General features: G+C 41.6%; 1 pseudogene; it reads right to left on the bottom strand.

Moving 5' to 3' along the window:
• Window positions 1–5138: 5138 nt before the first annotated feature.
• On the bottom strand, window positions 5139–21804 carry LOC115638418 (annotated as a pseudogene).
• Window positions 21805–22068: the final 264 nt, after the last annotated feature.

The following is a 22068-nucleotide window of genomic DNA, read 5'->3' as shown; positions in this document are numbered from 1 at the left end:
AGAGGAGCAGTTTTAATTAGAGAGATGGAGGCTCCAGTATCAATTAGAGCCATCATAGGAGCTTGATTTCCCTGCTGGACATAGATATAGGGTCTTCCTCCTGGATCCCAGGTTAATTCCCCTATAAACCTCCACTGTTGGGCTCCTACACCAAGTGGGGATTTCACGTCCAGTGGGCTTCCCTAAGGGTATTCCTGGTAATCTAAAGGAGCACTTGGGGTGGTTGCTTCTGATACGACTCCTCGCTGGTCCTGCAATCTAAGAATCTCTGTCATAATATTAGCCAAGGGGGCCTTATCCCATTTTTGTCCATCTCCTCCCATCTGTAATAATAGCCTCCATGCCAGGTGGCATACATTAGCTAAGGGTTTTTCCCGCTGATAATTGTTTTCTGCTCACTGAGATCTTTGAAGGTCTGGGTACAGCCGACCCCTAGAACGGTTATTCCCCCTTCCCCTGAATTTGACTTTTGAGTGCCCTCCACGGGATCCTGCAAATCCCTTTGTTCCACTTTCATTTGAATAGGTGACTGTTGGCTCCATTGCCACCACGTACGCCACTCTTTCCTTTTTAATATTGGGTTTGGATCCAGCGTGGGTAGTCATCTGTTGTACCATCCCTTTTAGTTCTCTTAAAGTGGCAGGGTGCCCGTCCTGCCAAATGGCAAGCTTGCCTGAATAATAGGGAAGTAGTGAGGCAGCGCAATCCCTGAGAGATGGTACAGAGAAGGGGATTAAATCTAAATCTGTATTAGTGGGTACGGTTACTATACCGGCCATAATCTGCATTAGGGCCCACCGAGTGAGATCATTTTCAGGATCTTCATTAGTGTCCTGAGTAGAAGCCACGGCTTGGGCAATAAAATTTTGCCTGCCTATCTGTTCTCCAAAGATGGCCATTAGGGCCAGCTCACTATCACCAGCGCCAATTCTTATGTGGTCCAGGGCTGCTCGTATTTCTGGTGCCGCACATATGCCCATAAGGCGATAAATTTCCATAGTGGTGAGTGCTTCTCTCCCTGCCAACAGGATGGCATTGGTACACCATTGGGAAAAGGTTTCTCTATTTAGTGTTCCCAAATGATCAGCCATTGCTTTTAAGTCAGAGGCTGATGCTGGAACGATAGCGACCTGTTCAATTCCCCCACCGTCTACCGGGGTGGTCACAGTGCGCCGTTCTCTGGCTGCTACCGGAGCCAAAAGACCCTCTTGTGGGTCATGCCAGATATCTCTCTGTTCAATTTCCAAGGGGTCCCAAATATCTATATCCAAATCCAATTGTATTTTACATTCGGTTGGGTTCCATTCTCCTGATGTGACAGCCGCTACTTGGCGGGTCGCAAAACCTAATTTGTGTTTCAACTGTTTGATAATAGAATCGCAGTGGGTATGGTTTCCCGAGGCTTTGCCCTGTTCTAATGTTAATTTCTTAATCATGCCTTGTAGGATTCGGTTTTCTTTGATCAAAGCCTGATTTTCTTTTTCTAATTCTGTGAAGGCTGTCATTCGGTCCGTCAGGATTCGTTCTTTACTTTTACTTTCCTGTAACGCTTGTTTTATTATTTCCATTTGGTTGTGAGAATTTGTTGCCATCACTTTCCAATTTTTCACCTCTTTTTCTAATTGGGATATTTTTTCTGTTAAAAATATTTTTTCCTCTTTACAGGCTGTTAGTCAGAGGTAGCTGTTATTACAAGCCTCCCAAGCAGCCAGATTCCTGCGGCGTCTCTTTTTGCCACAGTTAGGGGTTTGCATATGAGGATATATTGGGCCAATCTATCCTCTAGGTCCGAAATGGTGCAGGTATCTGCAAGGGCTTGTTCAGTCCAAGGACTGTGCCCATATCTTTGAAGGATGTGTTGAAAAGGCGTTATCTCTTTTATAAAAGATGAAGCTACTTTTGCCTTCATTTCTTCCTCTAGGACTATTTTCCCTTGTCTTTTCTTAAACATTTTCAGCAAGCAGCACTGTCTGGTCCCTGAGACCCTCTTGTTGCCCCTGATTTGATTTTTTTTCTTTCTTTCTGTTACCTCTTCGGAGGCCAGCAGGTTTTGTTAAAAAAAAAAAAAAAAGTTTTCTGCTACCTACGCGGAGGCCAGCAGGTTTTGTTAACAAAATATGTTTTCTGCTACCTAAGCGGAGGCCAGCAGGTTTAACAATTTTAAGAGCTCTTTATTTTCCTGCTACCCACACGGGGGCCAGCTGGTTTTTTTTGGTTAACCAAAAATAGAACCGTGCTCTGTAGAGCCGGTTGTGTGCACACAGATTGGTTTACAATAAGTGAGGCAAAAATACCAATAATCCCCCTTTCGCTATTCTCCACTAAAATGTTATACCAATTATATTAGACCAGTAAAAACCAGCAGGATCTTATTAAAGGGGATAAGACATTTGTCACATTTATTGTCAATACCATAATAAAATAAAAGATAACAGCAAACAATGTTGTTTGGCTACTTATTCCTATGATTACTTATATATATATATCCATTCACACAATCATTCATACAGGTTCTATATAGATATTATAGTTACCAGCCTAAAGTTGCTTGTGACAGAATACTGGCCAGGTACCCTGTACACAAGAGTGGAGCCGAGTCCGGGTCAGGTGCACCTGATGCTCCTGGAGGCTGGCAGCAGAACCATAGACTCAAAGTCCTCAGTCTTTAGAGTCCAGTTATATAGGGATTTTTCCCTATGTTAGTTCTTGGGAGTTGTTTCATTCTGCTGTTGCTTGATCAATCAGCAGGTGGCTGGCTTCATTCTGTAGGTGCTTGGGGTGGATTCCAGTTCGCCCTCCGGGGGTCATCTGGTTGATTCCACTTGACACCTTCTTCGGCCGACACTGAATTTTTCAGGCTGGTATCTCCCTAACCATTCATTCATCATTTAAACAAGGCACTCATTCACATACACTCTTTATCTTTTGGGGTGTTAAACTAGGCACTCATTCAAATACACTTTTAATCTTTAGATAAAAATGAATTTACAGAGGTGGGTGTCTCTATTTGTAGTAATTATACAGTTTTGCCTGAGGCATAGGGTCAATTGACGGCTTGCGCGCTGAGTCAATTACCCAATTTAGCAGCTTACAGAGTCAATTGACAGCTCCCGCGCTGAGTCAATTGACCAATTGAGCACTACAAAGTTTCACTTAGAGAACAGGCGCTTAGAGTCTATTGACATTTAACAAGTTTTATACCAAGTATCTCTTTGGCTTCACACAGACACAGCTATTTCTAACAATAAATCATTACAAATTTACTTCTAACATAAATCTTGAGTTATAAAGTATCACTTAACAATAAATGAATAAATCATTCCAATTTTACTTCTAACATAAACCTTAAGTTCTAAAGTACTAATTAACAATAAATCAATAAATCATTTTTCACATAAACCATGTTTAATATAAACCTTTAAATATCCCTACACTTCTAGATCATTGATAAAAATTTTAAATAGCATAGGGCTAAGAAGTGATGTTCTGGGGACCCCACGAGAAACACAGCCACTAGATGACAGTTCCCCATTTACAGGTTCACTTTGATACCCTACTTATCAGCCAATTTTCAATCCATTTCTCTGTCAGGTTAATTTTATATTATTCTAGTTTTTTAATCAAAATTTCTTGCTGTACCAAGTCAAACTCTTTAGAAAAGTTTAATTATATTACATTGACAATATTACTTTTGTTAACCAAACACTTTATACACATTCCAAAGGTCAAGTTGCCTTGACTGTATCTATTTGCCATAAAACCATGTAAATTAGCATTTGATTACATTACCCTCCTTTAAGTCTTTATTAATTGAGTCTCATTTCAACCACTTCATTATCTTGCCTGAGATTGGTCATGTTAATTGGCCTACAATTACCCGGGACATCCTGTTTACCCATTTAAAATTTGGCACAACTTTAGCTTTATTCTAATCTTCTAGCACTCACCCACTGCTCTGAGACTTACTGAAAATAAATTTTAAGAGTCCTAGAAGTATCTCAGCCAGCTCTTTTATAACTCCTGGGTGCAAGTTATCAGGATCTGCTGATTAAAATGTTTAACTTTAGTAGCTGCTATTTAACATCCTCCTGAAGTACCAGTGGAAGAGAAAGAGTTTTTTCATGGCCATACGAAAAGACTATATAATATGTTTTCCCCAAACAGAGAACAGAAATATTAATGGAACACTTTTGCACTTTCTGCATTATTTATTATAATTATAGCTTTTCTAGCTAGAAAGAGACAATATCTTTTTGTTCCTTATAACAAACAAACAAACAAACAAACAAACAAACAAACAAACAAACAAACAAACAAACAAACATTGTCCTAAGCTCGACTGACCAAAGATTTCTCATTCTGTCCCTTATCTTCCCATATTAATTTTATACAATTCCTTACTTCTGATTTATACCCATTGCTATCAACTTCCCCTTTCTTTTTTTTGTTATATATTATTTTTACTTTTTACTTTTTATAACTCCCTTCATTTGCCCTGTAAACCAGGTCAGTTTTTAACTGGTATGGACTTCTTCCTTGAAGTTCCATGACATCATTTAAGTTCCCACTACTGGAAAACAAGGCTTATATGGTAAACATAAGAAGGGGAGCTTGAGTGTGAATGATGGAATTTAAAGCAGCTAAGAAAGTTAGAAACCTAACTTCTATTTAAATTCAGTAAGTTCTGGGCTATTAATTCACATGGGCTACTTTGAAAATGGCAGTTTGATCTAGCTCTAACAACCAATGAGAGTTGGGAACATAATTCCTTTGGGCATAATTTAATTAACAATGGGAGCATACACAGAGATCCTGCTAAGTGACACTGAAACCTGGAATCTTGGAATCTTCAGCATAAAACAAATTGTCTCCTCCCACTTGAGCTCATCTGTGAGTGAATAGCCAGTTGTTATAGTAATTCAGGAAAACTGTAAAAACAAGCCACCGTGACGTACAGTATAAGGAAATGTTACATTTGGGTTTGAGATATTATGCAGGTGTCCACCTTCATTTGAAAAAGAAAAGGAGTAGACTGTCCTTTGAAAATCTATAACTTAATCCTTTTGCCTCATATTCAATTATATCAATGACCATCAGACATTTTATTTAAATTTTTGGTCCTTTGGATTACAATTCTACTAAATCCATGGTTTTTCAAAACCACTTAGCATCCTTCTTAATGCCTTTCGCATTGCTTCCTTCACCTCTTTGTTTCTTAAAGTGTAAATGAAAGGGTTTAATAGCGGGGTTACAACAGTGTTAAAGATGTTGATTGTTTTGTTCAAATCCAATGAGTTCTGTGCAGAAGGCTTGACATACAGAAAAATGGTGGAGCTGTACCAAATAGTCACAACGGTGAGATGGGCAGAGCAAGTGGAAAAGGCCTTTTGCCGGCCTTCAGATGATGGGATTCTCAAGATGGTGGAGATGATGTGAATGTAGGAGACCAGGGTTATCACGCATGAGATCACAACAACAATGATTGAGACAATGAACGTTGCAAGCTCAACAAATCATGTGTCTGTGCAGGACAGTGCTATCAAGGCATCAATGTCACAAAGGAAATGATTGATGACTTTAGGGCCACAGAAGAACAATCTGGATATTAAAGTTGCTAGCACAGAGATAGCCAGGAACCCACACAGCCAAGAGAGGAGGGCCAGATGAGCAGAGAAAGTTCTGTTCATGAGGGAGCTGTAATGCAATGGGTGGCATATGGCCAGATAGCGGTCATAGGCCATGACGGCCAGGAGGAAACATTCTGTGGAGCCCATGGAGAGGAGAAAAAACAATTGCAGGAGGCAGACAGTGAATGAAATGGTTTGGCTTGTGCCCAGCATGATGCCAATGGCTTTGGGGACACATGCTGTGGTGTACCAGATCTCCAGGAAAGAGAGATTGCAGAGGAAGAAATACATGGGAGTGTGCAGGCGTGGGTGGGTCCTCACTAGGGCTATGATGGACATATTCCCTATGATGGTTAGGAAGTACATAACTGAAAACACCACAATAAGGAATATCTGAAAATACCAAGTGCCAGGAAAGCCCAGGAGAATGAACTCCTGCACGCTGGTTTGGTTTCTTATATCTGTCCCAGCCATGACATCCATCTGTAAAGACATGAAAGATCATAAGACATTTAAACGTGTTGAATACATGTTTGGATGTGCTAAAGTGAAGACTCAGAAATCTGGGACTAGAACTAATAGAAGATAAGGTAAAATGGGTGCTACTGAACATCGTTCTTCCTTGTGCAACATTCCACCTCCACAATACAGATGAGAGCTCCACTCAACAGTCCTCTATGGCCCACGAGGATGCAGTGGGTGGCTGACAATATGGTATCTTTTCTGTCTTGATGATTTAGCCCATCCACCCTTCTCCACTTACCCCTGAGAAAGCTTCAGGATTTGGCCCATTCTCTTCATGCCTCACCTTGACAATAATTTTGCTCTCTGCTCAGGACAGAGTAGGCATTTTTTTTCACAAGTCCCGTTGACAGTTCTAGAATTTCTACTCCTAAGTCACATACACTCTTCTGACTTTCAGTGGGTCTTACATCACTTAGGCCTAGAGCTTGTCAATTTTTTTTTTTTTACAAAACTCTTTCCCATTGAAAAATTCCAATCTGTAGCCCAGTATCCTGTCTTCTGACAGTGGCCAATGCCATGTGCCCCAGAGGGGATTAACAGAATAGGCAATCACCAAGTGATCTATCCTCTGCTGCCCACTCCCAGCCTCTCGTAACCAGAAGTTAGGGACACCATCCCTGCCCGTGTTGGCTAATAGCCATTGATGAACCTATCCTCCATGAATTTATCTAGTTCTTTTTTTAACCCTTTATAGTGTTGTCCTTCACAACATTCTCTGGCAGGCATATCAAGGAAACATATTGGGTTTAGCTGAAAATTTCATCAGGATGGTTTCTCAGTTCCAGCATGGAATTTCTGATCAAAATGAAAACCTGAAAAAGAAATTATCTCTCTAGCCTAGTGGTTAGGGCACTTGTTTGGGATATAGATGTTATATTGTCTGGACTGGCTCACTAACATGAGGGCCAAACTCAGGGCAGACTGTGACCAACGAGGACATAACCCCCACAACTGGTTGTGTGTTCTATACTTAGATCTCTCCAACCAATTATCAAGCATGAGTGCCTCAAGCACTATTACAGCCTTACCATGGAGTCACGGACAGTCTCCTTGCACACTCCAGTCTTTCTTGCCACCCAGGTCAGCTTGTCTTACACCAAAAATCACAATAATATTCAGGTAACTCCCAGTCCCAAAGGATCAGTCACTTACACAAGGTCAATTGCACCTTAAATCTCACACCAAAGACAACACTTGTAGCCAATCCTATAATAAATTAACTATATATGTATTAACTAGGAAAAAGAAAGAAGAGAATTATTTAAAAGGTTAAGGCAGATAAACATACACTCCAAATGAGTTATAGTCCTAGGTTTCATAAGGAGATAGAAGCTGCTGTAATATGTCAGCTTTCTACATCCTTTAGGGCACTGGTTTTCAAAGCCGGTCTACTGCTTGTTCAGGGAAAGCCTCTGGTGGGTCGAGCCAGTTTGTTTACCTGCCGCATCTGCAGGTTCGGCAGATCGCAGCTCCCACTGGCCACGGTTCGCTGCTCCAGGCCAATGGGGGTGGCAGGAAGGATGGCCAGCTCATCCCTCGACCCGCACTGCTTCCTGCAGCCCCCATTGGCCTGAAGCGGCAAACCGCGGCCAGTGGGAGCTGCGATCAGCCGAATCTGTGGACACGATAGGTAAACAAATTGGCCCGGCCTGCCAGGGGCTTTCCCTGAATAAGCAGTAGACCAGCTTTGAGAACCACTGCTTCAGGGACAACCCAAGGTAAGCAGTTTGGGGATCCCTTGCTTATGTTTAGAAATATTGTCCTCTCCAAATGCCATGCAACATAATGATCCAGTCCCTTCTGGTCAGGGATTTTTATTCCCTTACTCCAAAGTTCAAACTGTGAGGGAATGAGGCTTTGTGCACGTCCCCTCTTCATGGTTGTGGAGAGAGCAATCAACAAAGTATTTTCCCCACTGATGTTACACAATGGTTCATCTGGTGTCTACAGGCCTTCTTTTGTTGGGCAGGAAATGACACCTCTTGTAGTAAACTCGTAGTTCACACATGGTAATGCTCCTCTCCTGACTGTGGGGTTTACAGATTAATTGCAAACATTTCATAGTTGCAAAGCAAAGGCTTAAATCCTTATAAGATGGGATTCAGATATTATAGGTGAGATTAAAGCATGCAGCAACTCACCAGCATTTCATAAAATCCAAACACTAAATACATTCTTATAAACTTAACATCTATTTGAACAATGTTAAAACCCAGGTGAGCAGACTGGTTTCCGGCTGTGCATTTGTCAGTGTTTAGTGAGGCCTAGGGGCCTAGGCAGAAAATAGCATCTGGTCTATGTATATGTATATGTATAGCATCTGGTCTCTTCTGCAGACTCAACAATCCCAGTTCCCTCAGCCTCTCCTCATAAGTCATGTGCTCCACTCCCCTAATCATTTTGGTTGCCCTCCGCTGGACTATTTCCAATTTTTCCACATCCTTGTTGTAGTGTGGGGCCCAAAACTGGACACAGTATTCCAGATGAGGCCTCACCAGTGTCGAATAGAGGGGAATGATCACATCCCTCAATCTGCTGGCAATGCCCCTTCTTATACAGCCCAAAATGTCGGTAGCCTTCTTGGCAATAAGGGCACACTGTTGACTCATATCCAGCTTCTTGTCCACTGCAACCCCTAGGACTCCTTTTCTGCAGAACTGCTTCCTAGCCATTTGGTCTCTAGTCTGTAGCAGTGAATGGGATTCTTCCGTCTTAAGTGCAGGACTCTGCACTTGTCCTTGTTGAACCTCATCAGGTTTCTTTTGGCCTAGTCCTCTAAAAGTCCTCTAAAAATCTCTCTGTATCCTATCCCTACCCTCCAGCGTATCTACCACTCCTCCAAGTTTAGTGTCATCTGCAAACTTGCTGAGAGTGCAGTTCACGCCATCCTCCAGATCATTAATGAAGATACTGGACAAAACCAGCACCAGGACCGGCCCCTGGGGCACTCCACTTGATACCAGCTGCCAACTATACATGGAGCCATTGATCACTACCTGTTGAGCCCGACGATCTATCCAGCTTTCTATCCACCAATCATCCAGCCCATACTTCTTTAACTTGCTGGCAAGAATACTGTGGGAGACCGTATCAAAAGCTTTGCTAAACTCAAGGAATTCTTTCCCCTCATCCACAGACCCAGTTATCTCCTCAAAGAAGGCAATTAGGTTAGTCAGGCATGACTTGCCCTTGGTGAATCCATGCTGACTCTTCCTGATCACTTTCCTGTCCTCTAAGTACTTCAGAATTGATTCCTTGAAGACCTCCTCCATGATTTTTCCAGGGACTGAAGTGAGGCCGACTGGCCTGTTGTTCCCCGGATCCTCCTTCTTCCCTTTTTTAAAGATGGGCACTACATTAGCCTTTTTCCAGTCATCCAGGACCTCCCCCAATCGCCATGAGTTTTCAGAGATAATGGACAATGGCTCTGCAATCACATCCACCAGCCCCTTTAGCACCCTCGGATGCAGCGCCCCATGGACTTGTGCTCGTCCAGTTTTTCTAAATAGTCCCAAACCACTTTGGGACTATTAGCAGCTCTTATCCCTCTTTGAAGATTCTTAGGATGTTCCCCTTCATTCTTCTTTTCTCAAACTTAAACATGCCCAGTTATTTTTTTTAACCTTTCCTCGTTGGTCAACTTTTCTAAATCTTTTATCATTTGTGTTGCTCTCCTCTGGATTGTCTCCTATTTATCCACATCTTTCCTAATGTGTGCCACCCAGAGCTAGACACATTACTCCAGCTAAGGCCTCAAGTAGAGTGAGACAATGACCTGCTATGTCTTAAGCAGCAAAGAGTGGGAGACCATGGAAAATCAGGGGATCTCTGCATTTTGCAGAGATTACACAGAAGCAAAGGCTAAGGGATGCAAATGGTGTTACTATACTGTAATAAAACATGACTAGGATACAGCAGAGAGTCGAAGTGGGGAAGGAGCGGCTATACATTATAATCAGAGGTGTAGCCGTGTGAGTCTGGATCTGTAAAAGCAGCAAAGAGTCCTGTGGCACCTTGTAGACTAACAGACGTTTTGGAACATGAGCTCTCGTGGGTGAATACTCACTTTGTTGGATGCATGTCACAGGACTCTTTGCTGCTTTTACAGATCCAGACTAACACGGCTACCCCTCTGCTGGTATGTCTTGAATACCACATTCCTGTTTATATACCCCAGAATGACATTAGCCTTTTCTGCCACTACATCACATTGTTGACTCATATTAAATTTGTGATCCACTATAACCCCCAGATCTTTTTCACCCATGCTACCACCTAGCCACTTAACTCACATTTTGTAGGTGTGCATTCAATTTTTCCTTCCTAAGCAAAGTACTTTGCACTTGTCTTTCTTGAATTTCATCCTGCTAAGTCTGGACCAATTCTCTGATTTGTCACGGACATTTTGAATTTTAATCCTGCCCTACAAATTGCTTGCAATTCCGCCCAGCTTAGTGTCATCTGCAAATTTTAGAGGAATACTCTTCACTCCATTGTCCAAGTCATTAGTAAAAACACTGAATACTACTGGACCCAAGACTGACCCTTGCAGAACCCCACTAGATACATCTTCCCTGTTTGACAGAGAACGATTCATAACTACTATTTCATGACAGTCTTTCAATCAGTTGGGCACCCACCTAATAGTAATTTCATCTAGACCACATTTCTCTAATTTGCCTATGAGAATGTCATGAGGAGCTGTGTCAAAGCCTTACTTACATCGAGATATATGACATATAATGCTTCCCTCCATCCAGTAGGCCAACAACTCTGTCATAGAAATGTTTTGATTTAAAAATGAACATTTTTAGTTTAACAAAAATGTTTTTTATGAAAACCTCAAAAATGTACATGAAAAATTGTAATGAAAACTAAAATATTTTTATTTTTAGCCACATATTTCATGAAAAAAATCAGTTGGCTCTATTAATTATTCAGAGTACAATGAACACTATTTCCTTTTGTTCTTCCTAGACTTTATGGTACATTAAACAAGAGGGGTAAGCTGTACCCATTTTAACAGAATGGGTCAGCTGACTTCTCAATGAGGAAAATTTTTGGAATGGCTGGAGGATTTCCAGTTAGCTCACATTACCAAAAAAGGCAAAGTTATTTCACAATACAGTTACTTTTAATTACAATTCCAGCTGTATCTGTCTAGCAGGTCTAACTTACCAGCTCTGTTGACGGAGCTCGTCAATAAAAACTCCCTTTGTTCCCAATCTTTTTCTCTCAAGAGGACACACAACAGTCATGGATCCTGAAAAATGGTTCATTGTATGGGGGTATATCTTGCTTTTCCCAACACTAAATATACATCCGTTATAGGAAGATTTTTCACCTGATGCTCATTTCCATGAAGCATTCACTCACAAAAGCTTATGCTCCAGTACATATGTTAGTCTTTAAGGTGCCACAGGACTCTTTGTTGCTATTTCCATGAAGGTTACTCTACACCACTGTAGCAATGTTCAGGGGGCTTAAATTGTGTGCGATGAGTCTAAATCACTTCCACTTTTTACACTGTTGGGAAAGTGTGAGCTATTGTTATTATAAAGGGGAACCTGACACTCCAAAACCAAAAGACTTTAGTAAAGTCTAGACATCTGCATTGGTTAGAATCTCTTTCGATCACCACTCACCTGCTTTAAGCCCTATCTACCATATTAATGAACTGCAGCTCAAATTGGCTGCACAAGAGGGAATGTTTTGTACTCCTCCCTCACCTACCCATCACCCTGGGGATTTCTGATCAGAACAGAATTTCACAGAATTCCCTAGAAGGTAAAACACATTCTGCTATGTCCGGCTCATCTCCTGATTAAAGCACCAGTACTAACAGCTAGGAAACAGGCACACTTTTCCAAATGCTTCCCACACTTCGTGAACGTCAGTGTCTAATCTGAGGCCTCCTTCAGCCTCATTTTCCCCATCTGTGAAATAACGAGAAATGCCATAATTTGGTTCATTCCTCTTGCTGGGCACAAAGTGTTCTCAGAAACCCCACAACTATGAGTATGGAGCAAGGATTTCTGCTGCATGTACTTGAGTGCAATCCACTAGCACCTGATTTCACCTGATAGTCACCATTTACAGATATACAGCTACAGAGCACTCCTGAAACAGGGAAAAGCACCACTTCATAAATCCATAGATTTCAAAGCCAGAAGGAGCCATTGTGATCATCTAGTTTGACTTCCTGCATAACACGGGCCATACAATGTTCCCAAAATAATTCCTACAGCAAGTCTTTTATTAAAAAATAATCCGATCTTCTTTTTAAAAAAGATTGATGGAAAACTGATGCCCTTAGTAAAAGTAGAAAAGAGTCCTGTGGCATCTTATAGACTAACAGATGTTTTGGAGCATGAGCTTTCGTGGGTGAATACCCACTTCGTCAGATGCATGTAGTGGAAATTTCCAGGGGTAGGCATATATATGCAAGCAAGCTAGAGATAACGAGGTTAGTTCAGTCAGGGAGGATGAGGCCCTGTTCTAGCAGTTGAGGTGTGAAAACCAAGGGAGGAGAAACTGGTTTGGTAGTTGGCAAGCCATTCACAGTCTTTGTTTAATCCTGAGCTGATGGTGTCAAATTTGCAGATGAACTGAAGCTCAGTAGTTTCTCTTTGAAGTCTGGTCCTGAAGTTTTTTTGCTGCAGGATGGCCACCTTAAGGTCTGCTATAGTGTGGCCAGGGAGGTTGAAGTGTTCTCCTACAGGTTTTTGTATATTGCCATTCCTAGTATCTGATTTATGACCATTTATCCTTTTCCGTAGAAACTGTCCAGTTTGGCCAATGTACATAGCAGAGGGGCATTGCTGGCATATGATGGCATATATTACATTGGTGGACATTCAGGTAAATGAACCGGTGATGGTGTGGCTGATCTGGTTAGGTCCTGTGATGGTGTCGCTGGTGTAGATATGTGGGCAGAGTTGGCATCGAGGTTTGTTGCATGGATTGGTTCCAGAGCTTGAGTTCCTATGGTGCGGTGTGCAGTTACTGGTGAGAATATGTTTCAGGTTGGCAGGTTGTCTGTGGGCGAGGACTGGCCTGCCACCCAAGGCCTGTGAAAATGTGGGATCATTGTTCAGGATGGGTTGTAGATCCCTAATGATGCATTGGAGGGGTTTTAGCTGGGGACTGTATGTGATGGCCAGTGGAGTCCTGTTGGTTTCTTTCTTGAGTTTGTCTTGCAGTAGGAGGCTTCTGGGTACACGTCTGGCTCTGTTGATCTCTTTCCTTATTTCCTCATGCGGGTATTGTAGTTTTGAGAATGCTTGGTGGAGATTTTGTAGGTGTTAGTCTCTGTCTGAGGGGTTAGAGCAGATGCAGTTGTACCTCAGTGCTTGGCTGTAGACAATGGATCATGTGATGTGCCCGGGATGGAAGCTGGAGGCATGAAGGTAGGCATAGCGGTTGGTAGGTTTTCGGTATAGGGTGATGTAAGTGTGACCATCACTTATTTGCACTGTGGTATCTAGGAAGTGGACCTCCCATGTAGATAGGTCCAGGCTGAGGTTGATGGTGGAATGGAAGCTGTTGAAATCATGGTGGAATTTTTCCAGAGTCTCCTTCCCACCCTTAGTGAATTCTTTCAATAATTAATTGAACTCATTGCAAAAATTAACACCTTATGTCCAGTCTGAATTTGTCTAAGCTTCAACCTCCAGCCATTGGATCATGTTAGAACTATCTCTACCAAACTGAAGAGCTCATTATAAATATTTGTACCCCATCTGGGAACTTAAAGACTTTGATCAAGTTACCCCTTAACCTTCTCTTTGTTAAACTAACTAGAGTGAGCTCTTTGAGTCTATCATAATAAGGCAGGTTTTCTAATCCTTTCATTTTTCGTGTGACTCTTCTCTGAACCATTTTCAGTTTATCAACATCCTTCTAGAGTTGCAAACACCAGAACTGGACACAGTATCCCAGAAGTGGTTGCACCCCTTACAAATACAAAAAAAAAAAATCTTTCTACTCCTTCCTGAGATTCCTCTGTTTATGCATCCAAGCATTGTTAGACCTTTACACCACAGCATCTCACTGAGAGCTTATGTTCTGCTGGTTATCCATCATGCCCTGCAAAACTTTTTCTAAGTCATAGCTTCTCAGGATAGAGACCCTATCCTGTAAGTATGGCCTGTTTTCTTTGTTCTGGCAGGTATACATTTAAATTTAACCACATTAAAACACATATCATTATTTGCTTACATCCAGGTTACCACACATCCATATTTCCCTATATCAGGGACCTCGCCTCTTCATTATTTACCACTCCCCCAATTTTTGCATCATCTGCAACTGTGTGATTGTTTTATGCTTTAATCTAAATTGTTTATAAAAATGTTAAAAAGTACAGTGTCAAGAACCAATGCCAGCAGGACCATAGTAAGCTATTAATCTTAATAGTTTAATAGTAAACTTTTATGTATGCAGCGCTGTTGTAGCTGTTTCAGTCCCAGGATAATAGAGGGACAAGGTTACTCAGGTAACATCTTTTGTTGGACCAATTTTTGTTGGTGGGAGAGGCAAGATTTTGAGCTTACACATATCAATTTTCTAAAATTCCTAACTTCTCATAATCAGAGTATGCCCAGTGTGCCCAGCCAGATGAAGAGCCAGTAACCCACCATTGAAATCAGTCAATGGGAACTCGTCAAGGATATGCCACATAGTCTGAAGTTGACTGCCTCTACAGTGCAGGTCATTACAGAAACTCCATTTGAAGAGCTTGGCCACACAATTGCCCTGTCATATTCAAAACCAGTTCAGGAAAGACCACATGTGCCTTGACTGGTCAAACCCCAAAGAGCAGATTGTTGGGGTCAGTGACTAGAGAGTGATTAACGACTGTCTTCACTCACCACTCGTTACACCAAGCAGATTCTGTCATCATGTCCTGTTGTTGCATAAGTGACCAGAAAGGGCATCTAAAAGACATATGAACTGGTTGAAGAGGTCTGAGTACAGAAGCGAGTCAATGTTCTCATGGATCTTGGCCAGGAGCATGTTGGAGGACCCCTCATGAAGAACATGGGAGCAGTGCTGTGTTACTAAGTATTGGCAATTAATTCCCACAGGCTCCTTTGAAAATGCCACCATGAAACTGAATCTGACATCTGTTGTGAATGCTGTTGTGTGTATTTGCTTTTCTCCTGTGCTGTGCCAGGAGCTCTGGTGTTGGCTGCACCAGTGTAGCTTGCAGCTTTTTGACTCAGCAGACCTCGATGTTAATGATTAAAAAAAAGACCAACACTCAGTTTGGTGGCAAAGGCTCAGCTAGGTTTATTGTCAACAACAAATGGTACCACACACTAAGCTACAGTTTTACTAACACGTTTCCCTGTGACAAGATTTTCACTCAGTCAACATAATATTGTCCCCTGGGCAAATTCTATTATCCCTCCTTACACTCTTCCTTTCATACGTTGATACAACCAAGTTACATATTACAGTAGGTTGTTACCAGCCTTGTACCTGGCAGTTCTAACAAAATATTCTCATCTATTACCCTGTCGTCCTATCCTTCTCTTTACAAGGGGTCTGTGTGTTCCTCTACCACCTTGTTAGCAATGTATTTATGTAGTTACTTAAGAGTTCTGTGTGTTCCTGCAACATGTTCTTTGGTCAGGAATATGTTTATTTGGTTGACTGATATTCTGACAAGGTCTACTCTGCTTAAGAACATAAGAACATTAGAACGGCCATACTGGGTCAGACCTATGACTCATCTAGTCCAGTATCCTATCTTCTGACAGTGGCTGTTGCCAGGTGCTTTAGTGGGAATGCACAGAACAGGCAACTGAGTGATCCATCCTCTGTCATTCACTCCCAGTTTCTCCAGGGGGGGAGGGATAGCTCAGTGGTTTGAACATTGGCCTGCTAAGCCCACAGCTGTAAGCTCAGTCCTCAAGGGGGATGTTTACAGATCTGGGGCAAAAAAGTAATTGGTGAGTGGCTCTGCTTTAAGCAGGGGGTTGGACTAGATGGCCTCCTGAAGTCTCTTCCAACCCTGATGTTCTATGATTCTGGCAGACAGGGACAATCAGAACATTGTGCTGCATCTCTGCTCATCCTGGCTAATAGCTATTGATGGACCTATCCTCCATGAACATATCTGTTTTTTTAACCTAGTTATATTTTTGGACTTTACAACATCCCCTGGCAAGGAATTCCACAGGCTGACTGTAGATTGTGTGAAGAAGTACTTCCTTTTGTTTGTTTTAAACCTACTGCTTATTAATTTCATTGGGTAATCCCTAGTTCTTGTGTTATGTGCAGGATTACATAACATTTTCTTATTCATTTTTTTCACACCAGTCAAGATTTTATAGACCAGTAACTCACCGTTGAAATCAATCAATGGGCACTCCCTTTAGTTTTTCTCTTCCAAGTTGAAAAGTTCCCGTCTTTTAAACCTTTTCTCATATAGAAGCTGTTCCATAGCCTTAATAATTTTTGTTGTCTTTTTCTGTACCATTCCCAATTCTAATATATCTTTTTTGAGATGGGGCAATTGAAACTGCATACAGTATTCACTGTGTCGCTGCACCACGGATTCAGATAGTGGCATTATGACATTTTCTGTCTTATTATCTGTCCCTTTCCTAATGATTCTTAACACTCTTTTTTGACAGCCTCTGCACATTGAGTGGATGTTTTCAGAGAACTATCCACAATCATTCCAAGATCTCTTTCTTGAGTGGAAGCAGCTAATTTAGATCTAACCAGTTTGTAGGTATAGTTGGGATTATGTTTTCCAATGTGCATTATTTTGCGTTTTTCAACATTGAATTTCATCTTCCATTTTGTTGCCCAGTCCCCCAGTTTTGTGAGATTCCTTTGTAACTCTTTGCAGTCAGCTTTGGACTTAACTATCTTGAGAAACTTTGTATCATCTGCAAATTTTTCTACATCAGTTTTTATGCCATTTTCCAGTTTATTTATGAATATGTTGAATGGCACTTGTCCCAATACAGATCCATGGGTGACCCTGCTACTAACATCTCTCCATTCTGAAAAATGACCATTTATTCCTACTCTTCATTTCCTGTCTTTTAACCAGTTACCGATCCATAAGAGAATCTTCCCTCTTATTCTATGACCATTTAGTTTGCTTAAGAGATTTTGTGAAGGACCTTTTCAAGAGCTTTCTGCAAGTCCAAGTATACTGTGTCCACTAGATCACCCTTATCCACATGTTCGTTAACCCCCTCAAGCAGGTCTAATAGATTGGTGAGGCATGAGCTGTATTGGCTCTTCGCAAACAAATCCTGTTCATCCACCTGTCTGATAATTCTATTATTTACTACAGTTTCAATCAAATTCCCTGGTACTGAAATTAGGCTTACCACCCTGTAATTGCCAGAATTGTCTCTGGAGCCTTAAAAATTGGTGTCACATTAGCTATGTTCCAGTTATATGGTGCAGAACCTTATTAAATAATAGGTTACATACCACACTTAGTAGTTGGGCAATGTTCTCTTTGGGATCCTTCAGAACTCTAGGTTGAATCCCATCTGAACCTGGAAACTTATGACTGCTCAATTTAGCAATGTGTTCCAACATCTGTATTGACACTATAATCAGGGAAAGTTGCTCAGATTTATCACCTAAAAAGAATGGCTCAGGTTTGGAAACCTCCCTCACATCCTCTGCAGTGAAGATTGACACAAAAAATTAATTTAGCTTCTCTGCAATGGCCTGACATTACTTGAGTGCTCCTTTAGCATCTCAATTGTGCAGTGACCCCACCAACTATTTGACAGGATTCCTGTCTGATGTACTTAAAAAAACATTTGGTGTTAGTCTTTGAGACTTTAGCTAGATGCTCTTCAAATTCTTTTTTGGTCTCCCAAATTATACTTTTACAAATGACTTGCCAGAGTCGATTCTCTTTTTTTTTTCCTCAATAGGATTTAATTTCCTATTTTCCTTTTTCTTTTTGCCTCTAGCCACTTCTTTGACTTTGTTGTTAGCCATGGTTGTACTTTTGTAGTCCTCTTACTATGCTTTTTTAAATTTGAGTTACACATTTAATTTGAACCTCTATTATGGTGTTTTTAAAAAGTCTCCATAGAGCTTGTTGGCCTTTCACTTTTGTGACTGTGCTTTTTAATTTCTGTTTAATTAAATTCCTCATTTTTGTGTAGTTTACCCTTCTGAAATTAAATGCTACTGTGGTGGGTTGCTCTAGTGTCCCTCCCTCCCCCACCTCCCCACCACACACACATATGAATGTTAGCCTGCCTAGGGCCTCAGCAAGGCTTACATCATCCAATGGAAGTTGGAAACCTCCCTCCCTTGGTTCTCATGTAATTAACAATGGATCCATCCATATAGATTCTTCTGAGTGACATTCAAACCTAACATCTTGGAATCTTAAACACAAAAATGTTTCCTCCACCCACTGGAGCTCATTTGTCAAGGTTGTTATAGTAAATGAGGAAAGCTGTAAAACAAAGACACAACAACGTGCACAAAGGAAATGTTACATTAGGATTTGGGGTAGGCTGCAGGTCTGACTGCAATTGCAAAAGAAAAGGAGTTGGCAGTCCTTTGAAAAATCGATGACTTAATCCCTTTGCTTCCTATATCAATTACCTTCAGGACATTATAATTAAAATTTTGGTCATTTTGATGAAATTTCTACTTTTCTAAAACCACTTAATATTTCACTGACTGTCTTTCCCAAGGCTTCCTTCACCTCCTTGTTTCTCAGAGTGTAAATGAAAGGGTTTAATAGTGGAGTTACGATAGTGTTAAAGATGTTGACAATTTTGTTCAAATCCATTGAGTTCTGTGCAGATGGCATGAGAAAAAGAAAAATGGCAGAGCCGTACCAGATAGTCACGATGGTGAGATGGGCCGAGCAAGTGGAAAAGGCCTTTTGCCAGCCTTGGGCTGCAGGGATTCTCAAGATGGTGGAGATAATGAAAATGTAGGAGGCCAGGGTTATTGCACATGAGACCATGACAACAATGAATGAGTCGATGAATGTTGCCAGCTCAACAAGGCGCATATCAGCACAGGAAAGGGCTATCCAGGAATCTATGTCACAAATAAAATGATTGATGACATTTGGGCCACAGAAATGCAACCTGGATATTAGAGACATGAGCACAGAGATAGCCAGGAATCCATACAGCCAAGAGGCGAGGGCCAGATGAGCAGAGAAAGTTCTGTTCATGAGGGAGCTGTAGAGCAATGGGTGGCATATGGCCAGATAGCGATCATAGGCCATGATGGCCAGGAGGAAACATTCTGTGGAGCCCATGGAGAGGAGAAAAAAAACAATTGCAGGAGGCAGACAGTGAAAGAGATGGTTTGGCTTGTGCCCAGTATGACGCCAATGGCCTTGGGGACACATGCTATGGTGTACCAGATCTCTAGGAAAGAGAGATTGCAGAGGAAGAAGTACATGGGAGTGTGGAGCCATGGGTGGGTCCTCACTAGGGCTATGATGGACACATTTCCTAGGATCATTAGGACGTACATCACAGAAAACAGCACAGCAAGGGCCATCCAGAAATACCAAGTGCCTGGTATAAACTCCTGCACACTGGTTTGATTTCTTATTTCTGTCCCAGTCATGACGTCCATCTGTCAAGACATGAGAGATCATAAGGCATTTAAATATGCTGAACACACATTTGGATGTGCAGTAGTGCAGGCACCACAATCTGTTAATGCAGCTAAGATATCAGAAGGGAAAGGGGTGCTACTCAACACCGTCTTGCCTTGTGCATCTTTCCACAATGAAGCTGAGATCTCAATTTATCATTCTTATAAGGCCCATGAGGATACATGTTCATCATATGGTATCTTTCATGTCTTAATGGTCTTGCCCATCAACTCCATTCAACTCACCCCTGAGAAAGTTTCAGGATTTGGCCCATTCTTTTCATCACTAATCTTGGAAGACAACTTTGCTCTGTACTCAGGACAGAGTTGAAGTTTTTGCACAAGTCTCATTGAAGGTTGACAGGATTTCTACTCCTAAATTCTTTACAGTCTTCTGACCTTCAACCAGGCTTGTGTTACTTGCGCCTAGAGTGGTTAAAAAAATATCTTGAAAACTGTATCCTTTTTGAAAAATGCCATTTTGTTGAAACTGGAATAGTTCATGAAAACACACTGTTTGACTGAAAATCTCATCAAGGTGGTGTCTCAGCTACAGAGTGAAATTTCTAATTAAAAAAAAAACCTGGAAAAAATAGCTTTCTATCCCATTATTTAGGGCACTTATTTGGAATGCAGGGGACCCAATTTGAGTCTCATTTTTGTTCCATATTGCAATGAAAACAAAGTGCAAAACTGTGCCATTTTTCACAAAATGGAATTCTCGTTTCCATTTTTCTTAATGTCTTTTGAAAACTCCAAATCAAATGCTCAGTAACAGGGAAAAAAATAGAAAATAGCAGTTATATTTATTATTTCTTGTTGTCTTCTGGTAGAATCTTAAGGTCTCACCTGTGGTTGGAGGCCCATTGTGCTTGGCCACCCCTACTCCAAGAAGCTTGCAATCTAAAAGGCAAGAGACACAAACCAGTAGAAACCAACACCAAAGATGCAGCTTCCAAGATTTACAGTCCAATAGCTTCCCCATTTCTCTTTCACATAATAACCCTCATCTTCTACTCAACGCCTCTGAAAATCATCTCCACTCAAACCTTACGGTCTGGAATAGACCAGAACAAGAGTTAGGAATAATGTTTCAAATACCGTCCAAGGCCAAATGCTTAAGAAACCTATAATTCACCCCACTGTTGCATGTATATTTGTCACATTTTACAATGATGATTGCTCCCAGAGCTGAGAGAGACGTGAGTTTATGGCATGAAGAATAAATGGTCGGTCATCCTTGCACCCTGGTATTTTCAGAGGGATCTAGGGGAGTCAGGTAGCCAGTTCTCCATAACATTCAGTGGAAACTGCACCAGAAACTCCCTTAGGCTCTTTGAACACCTCAGCTGCAATGTCCATTCTCTGTCTGTAGTGTTGTTTGAAATCCTCAGACAGATAATGATCCTTAGCACTTGTGTAGCTCTTTATAGCTGCATTGTGCAGAGAATGACCATTCATCCACACAACACACCGGCATGCTAGAGGCCTGATTGAAGGCACAGTGGAGTGAATAGTTGACTTGCCAAGTGTAATTGTTCCCATTGTAGAGCAGGGGCATCCAAGTCTCAAGTCTCCTAGATGTTAAGGTCAGAATGGACCATCATGACCATCTAGGCAGACCTCTTGCACATCACAGATCATAGAACCTCCCCCACCCACTCCTGTAATAAACCCCTAACCTCTGGCTGAGTTTCCAAATTCCTCAAATCATGGTTTAAACACTTCAAGTTAAAAAGAATCCACAATTTACACTAGTTTAAACCGGCAAGTGACCCATACCCCAAGCTGCAGAAGAAGGTGAAACCCCCCAAGGGTCTCTGCCAATCTGACCTTGGAGAAATTTCCTTCCTGACCCCAAATATGATGATCAATTAGACCAGTGGTTCCCACCCTTTTTAGTCTGGCAGGCTCCAGATGAAGGACCATGGTGGTGGTCGAGTATCCGCCGAAATTTGGTGGCATTTCGGCAGATGCTCGACCGCCAGTTAGTACGCGGGCATGCCCTCACAGGTGCCATGGCGCCCACATGCACTGCATTGGGTACCCCTGAGTTAGACCCGGAGCATGTGGGCAAGACTCATCAGCCAGACCCTGGGAAAGCATTCTCTGTAGTAACTCAGAGCGCTCCTGTCATAAACAAAGAGCTAAGGGTAGCATAAAATCCTTCTTTACCCTGTAAAGGGTTAATTCCTCGTTTAGCTGCAAAGAATTAAGAAGCTCAGATAACATGGGTGGCACCTAACCAAAAGAACCGATAAGGGAAAAAAGTACTTTCAAATTT

Source organism: Gopherus evgoodei, chromosome 21, assembly GCF_007399415.2.
Source record: "Gopherus evgoodei ecotype Sinaloan lineage chromosome 21, rGopEvg1_v1.p, whole genome shotgun sequence".
Classification (NCBI taxonomy): domain Eukaryota; kingdom Metazoa; phylum Chordata; order Testudines; family Testudinidae; genus Gopherus; species Gopherus evgoodei.
The sequence above is the reverse complement of the archived record's forward strand: the minus strand, read 5'-3'. Positions and strand labels throughout refer to the sequence as shown.